The following is a 19,488-nucleotide window of genomic DNA, read 5'->3' as shown; positions in this document are numbered from 1 at the left end:
ATACCATTCACTTTCTCCTGCAAATATCTTTAGCTGGTGCTTATTTTTAGGCTTCTAAAATTATGCCATATGTGATTTGATTATTAGGTTTAGTGGAAGCGTGGCTAATGGAATCAGTATCATGTCTATAGCAAGCATTGTGAATTTTCATTGCCAGTTTTCTGCATAGTTTATACTTTTGTCACTCAAGCTGCACAGAGGTGCTTCAACAATTAATCACAAACTAGGAGGACTTTTAATGGCACTCTTCTTGGGATCTTGTGTTAAAAGAAGAAAAGTTCCCATGAGTGAAGTATAAGTTAGCTTTTCCATGGATGTGGGGGAGGATTGAATTACATTTCTCTCCTTGTCCTTTAAATGAATAGCATAGTTTGGGTGAAATTATCAGGCAATTGCATGCCTTTTATGCAGATAATGCTATTTGATGAAAGCGGTGTTTTGATCTGCTGAGGATAATACAGATCCAGGGTTGGATTCATTGGTGAGAGTAAAGCTGTCTTCTGTGATAACTTCATCTCAGCATGAGGTCAGACGGGGAAAACTGGGATGGGGGATTAAAAAATGACACAGTCGGAGCAGTATTCAGTTCCCTGCTGTGCTCCTGGCTGCACACTATAGCTTATGTTTCTGATCTGTTATGGTATTGTCTGCTTTTCTCTCCCAGAGCAGAAAGAGATTGCTAAAACTTTTCTTTTTGCAGCTATAGGGATTAGTTCAGTGCAGATTTTTAATTAAAGAAACTGTATCTTTTTCAAGGCAATTTAATGCTGCACTAGATGGCCATCAGCATTCATAACTTAGTGCTATTAACTATAACAGAGAATAGCTATACATTTAATATTTAGAAATAGGCATCAATCTTTACAATTTTGAGGTTAAAATGGATAATTGATCCTTTCACTAAACGAATGGTAGTAAATGAATTATTTTCTATAACTTTTCTATAAGTAGGAACTTCAAACAACATTGCTTTTAGTTTAGCTGAGCTTCCTTAATTAAATATCTATTAAGACAGTAGAGTGCTTTTAAAAATATAGTTCTATTTAGAAATAGTTATGAGCATATTTCCTCCCCATTGTTTTACAAAAATAAAAAAAGTCATCAGTTGAAAATATCTGTAGAGTGTATTGAACTGGTTATTTTTACAATGTACTTTCCTAGATCATTTTAACTTTATATCAAGCTTCAAAATGTAATTGGCCACTAGCTTTATTGATTAGGAATAGGCACATACTCTCTAAATAAAAATGACTATGCAGTCATTGGGCTATTTACATTTGAGCTGAATTTACAGTGCAGTTTAGCTGAGGTTAATGGTTGGAAACCTCAAATGTTTCAAATAAGGCCCATATGTTGATCACTTTACAAAGCATACAGGGACTGTGCTTAGGTTGCAGCATACACATCTCCAACTAAATTCCATGCCAGATCAATTAGAAACAGTTCCCCTGAGCAGACAGGAACAAACAGATTGTTGCCACTATTCTGGTTTAACTCTTGTCTTCTAGAAATGAAAAGTCATGTTGAGTACTATGTACTTTACTACAGTTCAAAGAAAGTTAGAAAACAATAATATTTTATTAAAATTTCAGGTTAGACACAACAGATAAAAAGCAATTAACATCCAGTGTATCAACATTTAATAGCAGCTCATCATGTCCCTTCAGAGCTTTTAGTTAAAGTGGTCTATTTTTCAGACTTAGTTTATTAGTGATATGTTTTATTGAGAAAACTTTAGTTTCCTTATTGCTTTTCTCCGTTACCTTAAATATTTTAAAAATATATTTTCCTGTGAAATTAAGCTGGGTTTGGACAGTTATTAGTGGGATTGTTGTAATGATCATTAGATTTTTTTTCAAACATGTTCAATCAAAGAAGCATCATCAAGAAATTTAAAAAACTTCATGGGTATGCACCTTATTTATAACAGAAGTTCATCTTTCTGCAGGGAAAAACAATAGATAATCTGCATAAATTTGATATATGCTATGGGAAAGTGACTAATTCTATGAGAGATCTGTATATTGACTTCTGACTGACCCTAATAACTATATACATTCTTGTCAATAGGGATTGAGAGTAGTTATCTGATACTACCTCATGTGCTGCAAGGCTGCTGTATTAGTCAGAATGCCCCTTAAACTTCTCACAGAATTGTGTAACTATAGTCTTCCTTGTGCATTAAAGGTTCTTTGTGATGGCTACTAATTACCATTAGGAAATGATTATGTGGTTGTTTATAAAGCCATAAAATTACCTCAATCAATATCTGGAAGTGAAGTAGTAACAATATGTGAAAGTCATTTTTTGTATTCCAAATTGTATACAAACTCTTTTGGGTTCTTCTTTGAGAATACAGTAAAGAGGGTCAGCAATAGTATTCAGTGAAAATATATCATTTTCACTAGAGCTCAGCCTCACTAGAGCAGTGGTTTATCCACGAACTAATGTAATAGAAAAGCATGATCCACATTTAAAGATTGATTTGTATGATAATCAGTGCATTAGGTGGCTCCAAAATGAATATATGTAGAATCCTATCTTGCCTTAATTAAGGTAATTAAGTCATATTTCTCTCTGCAGACAACCCTTTAATTTTATGGCTTTGTCAGTGATCAGATTAGAATATTTGTTTTACAATTTTACCACAATTTAACGGCAGAGGAAAATAAATGTCATGACTTATTTCTGGCAGTAAAACATGCTAATAGAAATATCTGAGATGTTCCTGTGGGTGTTAAAACTTCTAGCTTATTTCCCCTCCACCCCTGCCTCCTATCTTCATACTAACTAATACTTGCACAGTGCTTTTAGTTTAATATTGACAAATTACTAAAATTTGGACTCCCTCGGGAACTGTTAGCTGTCCAGTCCATATGATTCTCAGGAAGTTTTCTTCTACACAAAGGAGGAGGTATGTGATGTTTACTAATTTAGTTATAAGAGTTATCAATTTATCATGGTTTGGTTTTGAGTCTTAGATTTAGTCCAAACATGTTTTTTGTCCAGATTGATGCGTGCATCATCCAAGACACTTTGTTTCAACACCTTCAAACACTGAGAGCTTTCCAGCTGCAGGGCTCGCTGGGGTTAGTCACAGTGTACACCTATACCCAATTAAATCGGGCAGAGCGACAAATACTCCTTTCTACAATTTGCGCAGACAAATGTAATAACAGTAAAGTACAATTATGAAGTCCAGAGGTTATCTTCTTAGAGCCTTTGTGAAATCTGACACCCTGGTGACTTACAGGAATGCTTTGACTTGCGTGTAAAACATGCACAGTAGATAGGCAGACAGTTGAGGAAGCAACAGAAATGAGACAACTCTGCTGTATTTTCGAAAGGAAATACTAAGTAGCTGTTAAGTCAGTCGCTGTCTGATCCTGTACAGGGATGAAAACCATGAAGCTAATTGAACGAAAGAGCAAATGGGAATAGTAACTGTCACATTATGGTAAGCCAACAAGATTGAGCAGCCGAAACAAGCATTTTTTTAAATGCTTTATACTTATCCACAGTAATGCACAACGTTAGCTATTGAGATTCCATATAGGCAATCTCTTATCTAACTGTGCTAACCCACATTTTGATGCTTACCCCAAAAGCAAAATTGATAGTTGGAAACAATTTCCTCCGGTATACGCTGCATTTCGGTGGTATTTGACAGCGAAGGGGTTTTGCAATATTTTCTGTTCAGACACTTGCATACCCTGAAAAGGGTAGAGTCTTAGAGACAGCAAGCTTTTCCAAGTATTGTGCCATTACCCAGTACATAAAGACTGTGATAACTTACACCTTCAAAAGGACACATTAGAGGAACTTAACAAGTTTGGGAAGTACATAACGACGTCTTGAATTTACCTCATCTTCTCGTTTTATTGATAATTAGTGCAGGAGCCAGTGTGTCTTGAGTCAGAGTACATTCTGCTCTCTTCCTTCAGTAACACCTAGACTCAGAGGAGAAGCAAGATTTACTGATAGTCACATAAAAAAGTCTCTCTGTTTAATTCATATAAGGAATGCATATTCCTTTGTTCTGGCGCTACAAAATACAAGCTTATTAGCATCCTAAAACCGTGAAGCTGCTGTTTCTATTACATTTGTTTTTTAAAAGTCTAGACGGTGATTTTTAGCAAGTTTAGCCACATTTAATGACAGCCTTTAGAAAGATACTAGCCTATAGAGATTTAAAGCAAATGTGACTTTACACTTTTAAATTAGTTTAAACTCTGAAGGCTGAAATGTAGTTAAACCTTGGTAAGCCTAATAATACTACTTCGGTGAAGTTGGAGTACTAAAAATACTTGTCAGACATGCAGACAAGCATTTGACAGTAGTTCATTCTTTGAGCTTTGAATGAAAAAGGTTTATAATATCTGCATATAACGCAGGAGAATCTTAATTCACTGTGTTTGGAGGTGACAGACATGGAGTATATCATGAGAGTTGGTTAAATTAGAGCAAATGCCTTTTCACCCTTAAGAAAGCATTTTGAATATTGACAGCTTTATAACATCACATTTTTCATTTTACATTAGAACAAAAAAAGTCAAAAAGAAAAATTATACCAAAGCCCTCCTGTAAAAGTTGTTTTTAAATTTAACAGTAATGGTTATTTATACTACATAAATGTAACAAATTCTTGTATCCATTCAAGAATATTCACGTTTATATAGCTAAATATATTTTGATATAAAATTAATGTGATATCATTAACATTTTCACATTTTGATTGCTTTTCTAATAGGAGCTCAGAATGTGTGTAGCAGATTTTAATCGCAAAGCAAGTAAATACTGTATACAAATCTATCTTTACTGTCTGTATACTTCATTTTATTATAAGTGTTAAAATGAGCAAATCTAAGTGTGCTGTAAAGAAAAATTTCAAACTGTTTATGCTTCCTGCTTTTTGAACCGAAATCCCCATCATTTAAGTATGCATTTCTGCCCCACTGGTTTATTTTTAGTGTCTTCAGAAACATAATCTAAACTATGTGTAAGGATTTAGAAACAATTAGCTAGTAATATTTCAACTTAATTGTAGCGAAAATAAGTTATTTATATTATAAAATAGCTACAATATTTTCCATAGATTAAATATTATAATTACACTTGGTGGTTGCCCACGAAAATATTTGTTCTTTTCTATTATACATGCTGTAAAAATGTTTGATAATGCAGAATGCTTATTCTTTTATACCATACACACTGGAATTTACAGATGTGTCTCTCATTGCTCGTACATCACTCAAGAATCAGTTTAGATGTCCAGATGCGTTGTTTCCCAGATTGAACCCACCACAGTACAACTGCTTGTTAAAAGCAATAGGAAACAAATGGGTAAAATACCATAGAAAAGAAATTGTTGAGTGGATCATAGGTAACACTAACCATGCTTGTTAATAACATCTGTAATTGCATATCTTGGGAATTTACTAAGAAACTTTTTGGATAACATAGTGGTGTTTCCATTATTGATTCGGAAAGGTGATAAATATATCTGAGATTGGAAAATCAGCATACGTGGCAGATAGCTCTGGCAGCTAAATGTTTAAAAAACTTCTAATTTCATAAGCATTAGTGAACATTCATAGCTGGTGTGTAAAACTTCTTTAAGCCTAAAATGAAAGATGTAAAAAGAGGAATGATAGTTATTTCTCTGTTTTAGAGGAAGGATAGGGCCAGGATATTCAGGAATATTAATATGAAAATTAATGTTAAAAAGCATTAATGACTGTGTTACAGGTGGATACTTTGTATACAGTCCACTACTGTCACTGACTGTTATTTACTTTTTATGGTAGGTGGATAGGGGGAGATTGCAGGAAAATACATAAAATGAAGTTCTCCTTAACACATCACACAGTCAACCTGTGGAACTCCTTGCCTGAGGAGGTTGTGAAAGCTAGGTTTAAATAGCTAGCTAGGTTTAAATAGGGTTTAAAAGAGAACTGGATACATTCATGGAAGTTAAGTCTATTAATGGCTATTAGCCAGGATAGGTAAGGAATGATGTCCCTAGCCTCTGTTTGTCAGAGGGTGGAGATGGATGACAGGAGAGAGATCACTTGATCAGTACCTGTTAGGTTCACTCCCTCTGGGACATCTGGCATTGATCACTGTCTGTAGGCAGGATACTAGGCTGGAAGGACCTTTGGTCTGACCCCGTATGGCCATTCTTATGAAAAGGACAGTGAGAGAAGCAGGAAGAAAAATAAACAGAAGCGTCTCTATATGCCTGTGTATGTGTACCTACGTGTGTGGCTGGGGGGGGGGAATTTATTTTAGAAGGTAACCTCATAAATTACAATCAGCTCACTCTCAGTGTTGGCCTTCGTTGGTATTGTTCCAAGTTTAGCCTACTTTCGAAACATCATCAAGGCTACAGAGCAAATACTTCAAGTTGTACTATCGCACAGATAAAATATGTAGGAGAGGGTTTTACTTATGGATACAAGATTTCAGGCTTATCACAAGGTGTTCGCTTCAGACAGCAGGTTGTTCATAAACATCGCAAGTCACTCTCATGAGCTACTTTAAATGGGGTCCGGCTGCTGGGTTTGTGAAGCGTTAATTATATCCCTCTGCTTCCGCATCAATCTTCCTAGGCAGTTTCTTGCTCGCTCCCACCTTATCTAGTGACTCAGCTGACCTAATATGCCCAACCTCTGAAACAGCAAGAAAAATATTTTCTAAGACTATCAGAGGTTTTGATTACATTGATGAGGTGCATGCACTGGGGTAAAAATGCAGTTATTTATCACAATTATTCCCGTCCCCATGGAAAAATCAGTCAATCAACCAGGCCCCTTCCCCCCGGTAAAACCCCCCTCTCCTGATACTGGTCTGAGAGAATATATAGTGAGGCTGTAAGTTCATTAGTGTTTGCAATCAGTAGCGTGCAGACACCCTCATCAGGGCAGAAAGCTGCAAAGAGCCATTCATCAGCGTGAAGTGTTATTCATGGATGACCCCTAAACCATTGCACTAGTAGTAGATGTACTGATTGGTCACAGCATGGGAGCCTCGATATTTTACATTAACCAAGGCAGGCGGCGGCAGCGGGGACAAGCGGGAAGAAGGCAAAGGTGGTTCAGTCCAGCAAATCCCAGCTGGCAGGAAAACGCAGCCAAGGGGACATCTCTGCGGAAAGGGCAGCAGAGGGAAGCCACTGTCCACGCGGCGGGCGCTGGAGCGGAGGCGCTGGGGATTATAAATGCTCAGGCGGGTCCCCGTCGCCCTGTGCTGGGGAGCGGCTTTCGTCCCCTCCCCCTGCTCCGCGCTGGGGCGGCGCACGGTAGGCTCTTCTCGCGTGTGTGGCTGACTGGCAGGAGCTGGAGCTGCCGCTGAGCCCAGTCTCCCTTCTGGGTTCCCCGTGTTGGTGCAGAGTTAGGTCCTGCCGGCGGCGCTGGCTGCTGGTCCCGGGCACGTTATTAGAGCGTCCCCCCACCCCCTTCTCCCGAGCTGCTCCCGAGAGCGGAAAGCAACTCGTCCCCGCGCGCCCTGTTAGCCAGGGGAGAGGGAGAAAGTGAACTCCAGGGCGCTGGGTATTCCCCCTCGTCTCAGCCCCCCTCCCCCCGGCTCCCCAGCCCCTGGCAGGGTGCAGCAGCGGGCACGGGAAGGAACTTGTAACACTTTTCCTTTCTTTTCTGCTTTCCCCTCCCCCTTCTCTCCTCTCCCCCCCGTTTTTGGCCAAGTGCTGGGTGCGCGGTGCGTTTCCTGGCGCCGCTGCTGGGATACTGAGAGCAGGCGGAGAAGAGAGCGAGCGAGCGAGCTTGGCAGCCCTGGGTAAGTGGAGCGCTGCTCTCTGGGCTGGTCCTAGTGGCCGGGCTGGCGTGTGGCTATGGGGAGCTAGCGGGGTGGCGCTGCAGCTGCGAGCGCCGGAGGGTGCCGGGAGCCCTTGGAGTCTGAAAGATTTGTTTAAATCGGGACTGTGTCCTTCCCCTCCCGGAGGCGGCAAGTGGAGTGGGCCGGTCTGTTGGAGTGTGTGGCAGGCTCCCCCCACACCCCTATTTCCTCTCTTCTGCCCCCGTCTCCAGCATCTCCTCCTCTGAGGGGAACTTTGGCTGCTGGCAGCCCTGCTAAATACCCCGCTGTGAGGAGGGGATGGACACGGGGTCCACGAGAGGAGGAAAAGCCGCCTAGCAAATGAGCGGAGTTTTTATAGAGCGAGCTCCTCAGAGTTCTGTGCTTCTCCCTGCTGGCGATGCTCTCCGCTTGCGTGGTGCTGCTGTGCCCAAACGTGGGTCTCGCAGTTCTTGCTGAAACGATGCAGTGAGTACGCGTACACACGCTACTTATCCCAAACATACACTTTGTAAGGTAGCAAAGGTGCGGGCTTGCACGCTATTGCAGTCTAGTGTAGATCTAGTGCAGAGAGAGCTGCTACCACAGCAGCTTCATTTATTTTCTCAAGTCAGTTCATTCCACTTGGAAGATAAATGAAAGTGTCCAGACTTTTATTTTGTAAGAGTAATGGAAGTTGAAGAAGGGTAAAAGGTTGCCCTGGTTTGACTTGTGGTAGATTTTAACATGGTTCATATCATCTGTGATCTGTATACTTAAGATTGTCTTTATTCGTAGCACTATATTTCCTATCTTCTGACAATGTATTTTGTCAAACGTTTGCAGCCAGTGACAGACTCCATTGGGTGGTCTGTATACTCTGGAAATAGAAATATGTTCAGGTTTTACCTCCTTTTTTTTTTCTTTTGTCCAATAAATTGCAAAGAAAATGTAAAATAAGTAGAGTTAGTAAAAAGTGACTGAAACAGATTCCAAGTTGTTGGTGTTTTGATTGTTTTTATCTAATGATATTATTTAAACTTCCTGTATTTCTGTTATCTTTCTTAGAAGAATACTGTGCTTTATATGGTCTATAGTGTCAGGGCCTGTGGTTTATGTGCTAAAAAGTTTTATATTGTAAACTTCACTTTACAACCAAGTAATTTACCTTATTAAAATACATGAAAAATAGCCTGTATATGGACCTACAATCTTAATTTCTAATATCAGTCATTATTCTGTGGTCTTCTGCAGTTCAAAGCTCTTTCAAATTTGTTTATATTTAGATTCAAAACAGTTTTTAATGTGAGATTAGTTAAACAGCCTGCATTTATACTCACTAAATGTGATAAACCTGTTTGATATTAGAAATTCTTTAACTTTACATATTATCCTTCTTTATATGCTATCCAGTTTATTGCTTATGCTTCTAGATGCAGATATTTTGCTTTATTTTTAAAAAACTGTTAAATATAGTTTCTATGCATAGGTAAATTCCAATACTGAGTCTCCATAAAGCACAAATTTAAATTTAAACATATCTCTATAAGATAACTAAGAATTTAAAATTGCAAATTATATTATGTGCATGTTCCTTGAAGAAAAATACAATAAACACAACCATCATTCCCCCTAAAAACAGAACTGAACAAAAAACTGACATTCAGGATTACAAATAAATGTACTTGTTATATTACATTGGTGTGTGTGTGTGGTGTTTGTTTATTGTTTTATTGTCACTATGGACTTGTTACATTACTTAGTCTCATAAACTAGAAGACAGAGTACTCTGTGTGTGTGTGTGTGTGTGTATATGACTAATAAGTAGAAGTGAACTAGTTTTACATGTGTAAAAACTGAAAGATGTGATAGGATGGTCAAATAGTTTTTCCATCAAAAATAAAGTATTTTGTTTAAAATTTAGTGGGGAGGGGAAAACTCCAGAGCAACATTCATAATCCAGTTAGCAAGTTAAAACTGGTACTTCAGTTAAGCCCCTTTTGATCCAGGAATAATTATCCTATACGCAAACGGACAAGCCGGTTAGATATAACAAAAGAAAATGGATTTAAAGATGAAAATTTTTATTGGAGATAAACCATACAAATACTAGAAAATGGAATTTTTGTCAAAGGTTGAAGTTAATTGCATTGTCATCTTCATCTCCTAGAAATACAACAATTAACAAACTATAGTTCCAGTTCTGTAAGGCGCTAAGCGCTGTCAACTGCACTGAAATCAATGAGCCTTATCCAAAACCCATGAAGGTGAAGGAAAAAACTCCCATTGACTTCCATGGGCTTTGGATTAGGTCCAGTAGGGTTATGTATACAAAACTGCATAGTGCTATATAGACCTGAAAGAAAATGCAAATAACTTGTGGTAAAACTTTGAGACAGAAGTATCTTGTATTCTAAAGTGATACTGAATTGACTGTAGTTAACGCTGACATATAAGATTCTAACTTGTAGAAAATACATATCCCTGTTTAAAAATACTGTAGGAATGAAAAAAAACTAAAGAAAAATATCTTCCAAGTACTTTTCACTTGAGGTATCTTGTTATGCACAAATATATTGTATTTTGCTTGATCAGTTTGACAAAGACCAATGTTTGAACTATTGTATGGATGAAATAGAGACATGTTAAATCTGAGCATAGAAAATATATGGTATTCCTAACTGTATTTTAGAAGCTTATTTTACTTTATTACCTGTTTTCTTACATGTGAACTCTTCTAACCGGTTTGCTATTTTAAAAGATAGGAGAATGCAGATGTGCCATTGTAGCCCACTGCAATGAGTCTTTCTGCTAGTTTATTCAATTGAACCCTGTTTATAAAATAGAATTCTACTATATTAGCATGAAGGCTTTGGTTGGGTGCAAGAAATTTCTCCCTTTCCCAAATAACTCATTGAACTAAGGGAGTTCTTTTATGGCACTTGTCTTAATTTGTCACTCATACTGAAAGTAACACAAATATAGGATCACTGAATTGTCATATTAAAATGTAGTGTTAAAGTATAAAGGTTTTCAGTAACCTTTTATTTAAAAGCCCATAGTTAAGATGGGTTCTACATTGTCAGTTACACACTTTTTGAAAAATAAATCTTTAAAGTTTTGGATGTTACAAAGGCTTTAAAGTAGAAATGTGCACTTTAAAATGCTTTCCTTTTCTTAGTTCTAAAACTGATTAATTACTATGTCTTATAAAACCTGATTTATTTAATACTTTTTTTCATACCAAGCATTACCATTATGAAGCTCTCCTTATAATTGAGATTAATGTTTCTGAGCAAAGAAGTGATTTGGAGGGCTGCATTCATTTTGAGTGCTGTTCTAATCAATTTTAGATACAGCGTTTCACAATGTATCAGTCTGCATCCAAACTGGCCTTATTATGTAGAATTAACTTGGTGATTGATAGCAGGACTGCTCCATCTTGAGAAGTCATTTGTTTCAAAACAAGTGTTATGGCTTCTAAGAGTTTCAGACTATTGGGTCACGCAACTCAGATGCCCTTTCTGTGGCCTGATCGAAGCTTTATACACGAGTTAGAGAAAATGAGGCTTTTTTATGAACAATTAATTCATGCATATTTGAATGTTGTTTTTAAACTGCTGCCTTAGGTACAAAGTCATGTATTTTATTTAAATCTGGAATGATTCATATTTACAAATAATTTCTTAATACATTACTATGATACTGCCTGTTTTGAACATTATTTTGAAGAATAACTTATCCTTCTAGAAAGGCATAAATATTTTAACTTCCCAAATCGTAAATAATGGGAATGGTCTTTGTGTACAATATGTAAATCTACTGCTGTGTGATGTAACTTTACTGTTTGAGGTATTAGATATAACCCAGGTAGTGAAAGGTAATGCATGGGGAGGTAATTCTTTATCCTTTTCTAAAAACGGTAAGGATAGTAGATGTTCTCATGCCTGCTGTGATATTTGCACATTTTGTTCTCTGTCTGTATACCTTCTACCTCTTCTTCATCAGCGTTTTGTTATAGACCAAAAGTATACACTTGCATTTTACTGCTGAGTGTGACACACAAATATATGTAGTCCAATAGAACTCAAATTTGGATGACAAGATTTAAAACAAATGTGGTATGAAATAAAGCAAAGAAATAGAGAGTCCTTAAAAAAAAAAAAAAAAAAAACCCCCAATGAGTTGTGCCAAGTCTTTAGTTTGGTGTTGTTTTCATTCATGTGTGGTCTGTCCAGTGATTTTTAATCTCTAGTTGTAACTGTTTATCTATGTCACGCTATCGACACTAAATACATGGCTGATAGATTTTCAGTTTAGATAATTTTTGGTGTGTTACAATTAAACGTTATCTAAACCATTGAATATAAGTGTTTTCAGAGAGGAAATTATGAAGTGTTTGTACAATTACATAGTTAAATATTAAACACACAACTATAGAAAGGCTAGTGTTATCTGTGGAAGACCATACATTCTTTCACACGTATAGTAAGATAACGTGTTCATCTTAAACTGTAGCTGAAATAGCTGTAACAAAGGGAATAATCTTTTTCAACATGTTCCGGAGTATGGAATAATAACAGTTGCAATAATAACCTTTAGAGTCTCTTTCCAGACTGATGTCTGTCTGCATTGCATAAATGCATTTTTTTTCCAGTGCGTGTTTGGAATGAAATATTATTCACATAAAAATGATATAAAATAACATCTTTAACTGATACAGGGTAGAAAATTCAGAGTTAAGAAACAGAGTTTCAATCTTAACTTCCTTTGTGTCAAGGTATGTCGTGTGTCTAGGAACAGGGTGAGATTTTTACAGCTTTGTATACTATAACACTGAAATTCAACAGACAAGTTAAAGATCACCTGGCAGTCTTACTTAGAATTATGGCTTTCATTTATATAATATAGATCTTCATTGTTTTGTGTGTGTGTGTCAGTATCCAGGACACTGAATGTGGCTCAACATTTTTCAGTGCTGAGTTAACATCTCTTGCAAACCCATTGAAATCAGTAGGACTAGGTGGTGTCTAAATCTGGCTGGCTATATCTATTGTGCAAATTCTTTTCTTGTGTATGATAGATTGTAATGGCTACTTCAGTGCTGTTGGAGTCCATTCTCATCTGGCATTCGTGCATGCACATCAAATCTATGTATAAGAAAACTATTTTCAATTTGAGAAAAGAAACAATCAGTTTAGGACATTATGAAATTTTTTTTACAGTAATTAAAGAAATTAAAGGTAGCGTGTGCTGAAACATTAAGTGAGAACTCTTTAAATTTATCTGTCTTCTGTAACTGTATTTCTTGAATTAATCTTCTGCAAAATAATGTAGTATTTAAAGCAAAAAAACCTTCCAGCTTCATTTTTATACTGTCTAAAATATTTCTCTAATCTAAAGAAAGAGAATACTTTCTTCTGATGATACACATGCTGTTCAAAATCAGTATAACTACCTCTCCATAGAGAGGGAACAGATAATCAAGTCTTCAATGTATGATTCGAATGAAGGTATTATTATTCCTTTTTCCCTCCTTTTATTGGGCTGGGTGTAAATGTGCATAAGTGCTGCATTTTCAAGTTTTTCTGTGTGACTTTATACACACTACCCCCTTTTGGTGAATCAGATTTCATTGGCACAAATTTAGTATTTAATCTGTATACCTACTTTTTACATCTCATTAATATTCCATTGGAAATAAAACAACTTTTTAGTACTTCTGTAACTTTAAAATAAATGAATTAACTGTGGGTTTTGTTTTTGTTTGTTTCATATGTTATGTGCCTGTCGAGTGGAAAGTATACTATTTTTTATTAAATGGCTAGTTAGAATCTTTAACTGTAGTTTCATTCTTACTAAGTTTTTACATTCAAGTTACAGAAGTCTAATGTAGCAGCTTGTAATGCAAAATATTAATACAACTTTAAGAATGGAGGTGAAATAATTGTCCCTATATTAAGTCAATAACCTATGGAAATAACAATCAAAAATTAATACCGACAGTAGTATAAACAATCAATTATCTATTGATACTGTAAAATGTGGTAATGAAGTCATTTTTTGGCTTGTGCTGCATTACTTTGTCAGCATGTGTTTTTTGTTTTTTTTTAACTAGCCGTAGAATCACAGTTGACTGGGTCCAATGTGTTCTATTTCTTTCTTTTGAGATTTTACAATTTCTGATAGTTTAAGAAAACTACTCCTGGTGCTGTAATTGGTGAAGCATAGATTTAAAATATGGATTTTCTTCTCTTGAGAAAACACAATAGACAACCACATTTCAGAGTCTTTAAAAGAAATTGAACAGTGTAAACAGCACATTATTCATTTTAAACCAACTCAGTGAAGGATTACAAGTTCCCTAAAATATAGCCTTCTGAGGTAAGTTTTGCATTTGACATTGTTTGTTTTGGGTCAAAGGATAGGTGAATGGTTTTTAAAGGACAGTCATCTAAGAAATCATTGGTGCTAATAAATGGTTATTCAAATTAGCAAGCAGAACAGTATGTATAGGTTTCAGAGTAGTAACCATGTTAGTCTGTATCTGCAAAAAGAATAGGAATACTAAGGAGCCACAAGTACTCCTATTCTTTTTTCTTAGAACAGTATGTAGTATTTGGTTGTCATACAGGTATAGGGCCTTCCGCTGCTGTTGAACTCAACAGAGCATTTCCCATTGACTTTGTTGTTCAGTTACATTGTATCAGATGTGTGTGGTGCTTCATAAATAAAATGTATAAGACTTTGGCCAAAAAAATCTAAATAATAGAGGCAGGCCACTAATACTAATTACTAGGAGCATCAGCATTTCCTTAATACCATAAAGCATTAAATGTTAAATTTATTTCACTTATCTATAGAACAGAATGTAATAAAAATCTCTTCAGAACATTAAGTAAATATTAGGTAACCATTGGGAGTTTAATAAGCACAGTTTATTCCCTGAAAAATAAACATTTTCCTAGCAAACATACAGTTATTAAAACATATATTATGCAACCAGTAAATTTGATCACACAGTATTGTTACTGTCTATAAACTAAGAGGAAAACTGCCAACAGGAGTACTCTTCCTTTTTTTTTTTTTTTTTTAAATGGATAATCCTTTAATAACAACTGAAGCCAGGAGGGGGCTGGATAATCAACATACCTCTATTGACTTTGGTAGAGGTGTGGTGATTTACACTAGTTGTAGATCAGGCCTAGAGTGTCTTGGAATGAGACACTTGCGGTTAATACGTTTAACTTCAATTTGTTAGCCCTTTCTTTCCTCTTTAGCAAAATATAAACAATATAATTCTTTCCATTCATAAAATGTATTATTTATTTGAGTAAATGCCGATGTTCTGAACCTTATTGCTTTTCAGTGGTATCCTTAATTTTGCATTAAAAAAACCTGACAAAGCAGAAAATAAGGTTCAATTTTTCTTGTAAAAGTTTCTCATTCCTACCACTGAAATTTATAAAGCTTTCAATGTCTCCTTTATCCCCTCTCAGGAGATGTTTCTGATTTGCACGTCAGAAGCTTTGCATGCCAGTAGTGTGGTCTGAATCATGCAGCTGTAAGTAGAAAAAGGTTTGATATGGTTCAGCCAGTCAAATTCTTTTGTTCTGTGGTGATATAGTGACTAAAAGTGAGTGAGCAGTCATATGATGCTGTAATAATGGTTGGGAGGAAAAATCATTCGAGTTCTATTATTCAGTCAGCGGTCAAGCAAGCTGTGGGTATTTTACTGTTATCTCATATTTCATAAGACCAGTAAATTGATACTACTTTTTGCAACAGTAGAACTTCAGGTCCACTACTTCTGCACAAATGATTGTCCACAGTTTTTTCAGGAATACTGAAAGATTACAGCTTGAATTTGACAAGTCATACTGGTAAACATTCAGGTGAGACTTCAGCTTTGATTTCTTTTCATCCAAAACTAGTTAGCAAATCAAGACTTTGGCCAGTGGGAAGCCTTGAGCAATATAAGCTTCATATGTTTTATTTTGAGCATGATTTAACATGTTGTATTGATCACTTTATTAGGGGCATAAGATTGCATGGAATTTATTATCTTTTACAGCTTTTCATCTTTTATTTTGTTACAGTTTAATGGCAGCAAACCCATTACATTTATAGTGGTATAATGTTCAAATGGAATAATTCAGTTTTTGATATAAACAGTTGACAGAGGGTGAATGATAGCCAGCTTTTCAGGCTGATCTATAAATGAATAGAGATCACACAGTGTAGTTTGGCTAAGTAGGCACCTTGGTACAGAACTGCAGAAAAACTTGATTTTTTCCCCCTCCTCTGTATCTCAGGTAAACTTGGTATAATTCTGGGATTTCAATAAATATTTGAGAACTCAATGATGTGAAGTGCTGCACACCTCTTAAAGGATGTTTAGTATCCTAAGATCTCAGTTAAGTCAGTGAGAGTTAAGGATGCTTAGCTCCTTACAGGTTTGGCCATGAGGAAAGAACCATCCTGAACAGAAATCTTCGTGCTTATGCTGCCTCTTTATGGATCTTTCACCTATTTAATTACAGCCTGCCAGTAAAGTTTAGTGATCTCTCTATGTAGAGAATGAACTGGAAATTCATTTAAGTGTTAATAGATTTTGTTTGTTTGAAGCTTGAAAACAATAAATTGCATAAAAAAGAGCAGGCTAATTAATGCAGCAATCAAAATATATTACAGAGAAAATGTCTTAAAGCACAGGAAAACTGGAATAAAAACACTTACTTAGCAGAGAATAGATTGTTTTTGAAGTGTTTAAATGGCTCTCAGAAGTGCGTATCCATCTTTATTATTCTTTTAATAAAACTAAGTTCAAAATGATGCTTAGTTTCATGAAGTAGCCAAATAGTTATTTATGGAGTAATATGTAATATTAGAATTTTTAAGAATATATTTAAATACAGTACAGTCTTTAAATTCAGTAGACTGAATAAATGGACCTCATGAATAAATGCTAAATTAATTGGTATGTTTAATTGGGAAAATTCCAGCTAAGCTGCATAGAGTATGGGTATGTATTTAATTTCTGAAATTTAATATTAGCTGTGTAGGTCAACCCTTGCTTTAGTGCAGTAGTGGCATAAATGTAATATCTTCAAAGTGTTTTACATAAAATATCTTCAAAAATAAATATTGAACTCTGTTATGAAGAAGTTTGATATGGTGTGGCAAACGAGGGACTTGAAAACGATGGCAAAGTGATTTTTCTATGAGATGCCATCAGCTAATTCTCTAAACATCAGAGGATAGATGTGTTTTTAACTATTTGTAATGTAGTAAAAAAATAAGGAATTTAACAGATCTTGTTCAGTATACTTCATATTTATTTGGGGCAAACTCTTATGTCAGTTATGCTAATGACCTGTATTTAAGTGTCATATTTCATTTGGCTATGAATGGTAAAGTATCACTACTACCTGAGTTCTGAAAAGGCTACTTGTCCTTTTGAAAACTCGAACTCTAAAGAAACTGTTAAAATGTTCATAGGAATGGATTTTCCACAGTTTTTTTCTTTTTGTTTTCTAAGTTAATAGTAACACAAGCAGTTATGTGAATTGTAGGACAGTCCAGTTGAGACCCACTGATTTAACAGATGGGAAACTTGATTGGATCTGCAATCTGCTGAACAGCTTTAGGATAAACAGGGAGTGTATACAACCATAGGACCCTCTTCCCCTTGAATGTCACATTGCCAAGGGCCAGCCACAGGTGGGAGCTGATTGACTCTTTCCTCTCACATTCATTTAGTTAAACCCTTGGACTGGGATTTTTAAGGTCCCTTTCCTCATTTTTAGAACCTTACACTCCCTCCTTATAGTTACATGATATAGGAACTGTGTTTTCAGGTTGCTGTAGGTCTGACTAATTGCCTGTTTAGAGGCCTGAAAGGAATTTTTCCCATTGGCATCAAATTCGCTGGGGCCTAGTGATTTTTTTTTTTTAACTTTCCTAATAGCAACATGGAGGTACAGTTAAGTTAAGTAAGTATAGGATTTAGGGTTTAATAGTAGGAGTTGTGTGAATGTTTGTTTCATCTCAACTTGTGGCTGAATTTTGATGCAAATAAAGGGACAGCAACCACAAAATAAGAGAGATGGGATTTTGCTGGTGGATTCCAGGTCTGGAGGGAGGGCAGGAGGGGGGCAGGGAGAAAGGGAGACATGAAGCCCTTTTCAGATCATGGCCCATTTTTAGTACCTTCTATCCCATTTTGCGGGAGAGGTGAAGGTGGCAGGATTCAGCAGAGTAAGCTGATTCCTTGGGCTAGGCAGTGGAAAATCTACCCTGGGTTATGGCCTGTATGATATATGCTCTATAAACCCTACAGTGGCTAACCTAAATAACAAGTATAGGGAGATGGACAAATGGTGCCTCTTCTCCAATGATAAATGCAAATAAAGTTGTGTCTAGCCACTTAAAATCCATCCCTGTGTCTGTCCTCATTTGCTTGCGTGTTCTGAGCAATGCCATTATATACTGATTGCTGAATTAGGGCTGTGCATTTATTTTATGTGTTTACATCTATACATTTAGTCCTGGTTTGAGAAATACTTACAAACAGTTGTGGTCTCTGAGGAAATCTGTAATTAATTTTAAGCTAGGAATTTGTGATGGAAATGGTAATTTAGGGAGCAGGGAGATGTGCAGTTTTTATGCACTTGTTGTTGGGCCTGATCCTGAAAATCACTGCTTGAGTACTGGTAATCTGTACACAAATAAATAGTCCCATTGACTTCAATAGGCTCATTTTAGTGAGTAGTGATTATTCATATGAGTAAGGAATTGTAGGATCAGACTCATTACTTTTAAAGAACTATCCTCTAGGAGCTAGGAGAGTTTAAGGATAAGATGTGAATGTCTGATGAAGGATTCTACCCTAACTGGGATTTGCAGCACTGTAGTCTTATCAAATATCATACACTGGTAGTAACTTGATTTAATTACTTAAAGTTAATGGGTGATTTTTACAAATTTATCATAAGTTGACAAGCAGTTTAAATATACTTTGCAGATATTATTTGTTGCTCTTTGTCAAATTCAGACATTAAATATATTCAATGGTCAATTTTTTTTCACAAGTTCAAAATGTATGCCAATTTAGCTGGTTTTCACTAGACCTCTCAGAAATGCTTATTTCTTCAACTGGTTAGATCTGTCTTGTAAATGGTTTCTTGCTTGTGATCTGTGTTCACATGAATAGTTCCATTCACTTCAGTGGGGTTGTTACCCAGCATTTTCAAACCCCCAACAGTGGGTTATGAGTGGTCCATGCTCCTTCACATTCAGTCAAATGCAGCTTCACTGAACTGATTTAACTTTTCTGTAACCTGTTCTGGGCAGGTCTCTGTTCACGTCTCTTGTGCAAGATAGTTCCTTTGAATTCACTGGGAGTATTTGTGTAAATTAGACAAGCAGAATTTGGACCTCTTATGTTAGATACAGTTGTGACTGCTTAGAGAAAAGAATCAGATGTAAAAAAAAGAAACATTCAGAGATATCAGAAATTCTTTAGTAAGTTAAGATTTCATGGTAAATATTTAATATGATGGGCACCTCCCTCCATAAAGAAAATGGCATTAAAATGTATCTGTCTCAGAACTCTGACTGCTTAAAATATTATGTTAAAATATTACATTCCAGAACATTTTAATAAAAGGTATAATTATAGCATGTCTCCAGTCCAGA

General features: G+C 36.1%; 1 protein-coding gene across 13 annotated transcripts in view; it reads left to right on the top strand.

The window, feature by feature from the left end:
* TENM3 (teneurin transmembrane protein 3) overlaps window positions 1-19,488 on the top strand; it is a 2,266,571-nt gene that overhangs the window by 1,631,787 nt on the left and 615,296 nt on the right. The window contains exon 1 of one of the 13 annotated variants that reach the window (XM_030563277.1): window positions 8,208-8,277. The exons of the other annotated variants lie outside the window; for them this stretch is intronic. The gene's annotated coding sequence lies outside the window, so the exon portion shown is untranslated. Of the gene's footprint in view, window positions 1-8,207; window positions 8,278-19,488 lie in introns of those variants that run through there. 13 annotated transcript variants of the gene reach the window in all.

Source organism: Gopherus evgoodei, chromosome 5 (genome assembly GCF_007399415.2).
Source record: "Gopherus evgoodei ecotype Sinaloan lineage chromosome 5, rGopEvg1_v1.p, whole genome shotgun sequence".
In the NCBI taxonomy this organism is placed as follows: domain Eukaryota; kingdom Metazoa; phylum Chordata; order Testudines; family Testudinidae; genus Gopherus; species Gopherus evgoodei.
The sequence above is the reverse complement of the archived record's forward strand: the minus strand, read 5'-3'. Positions and strand labels throughout refer to the sequence as shown.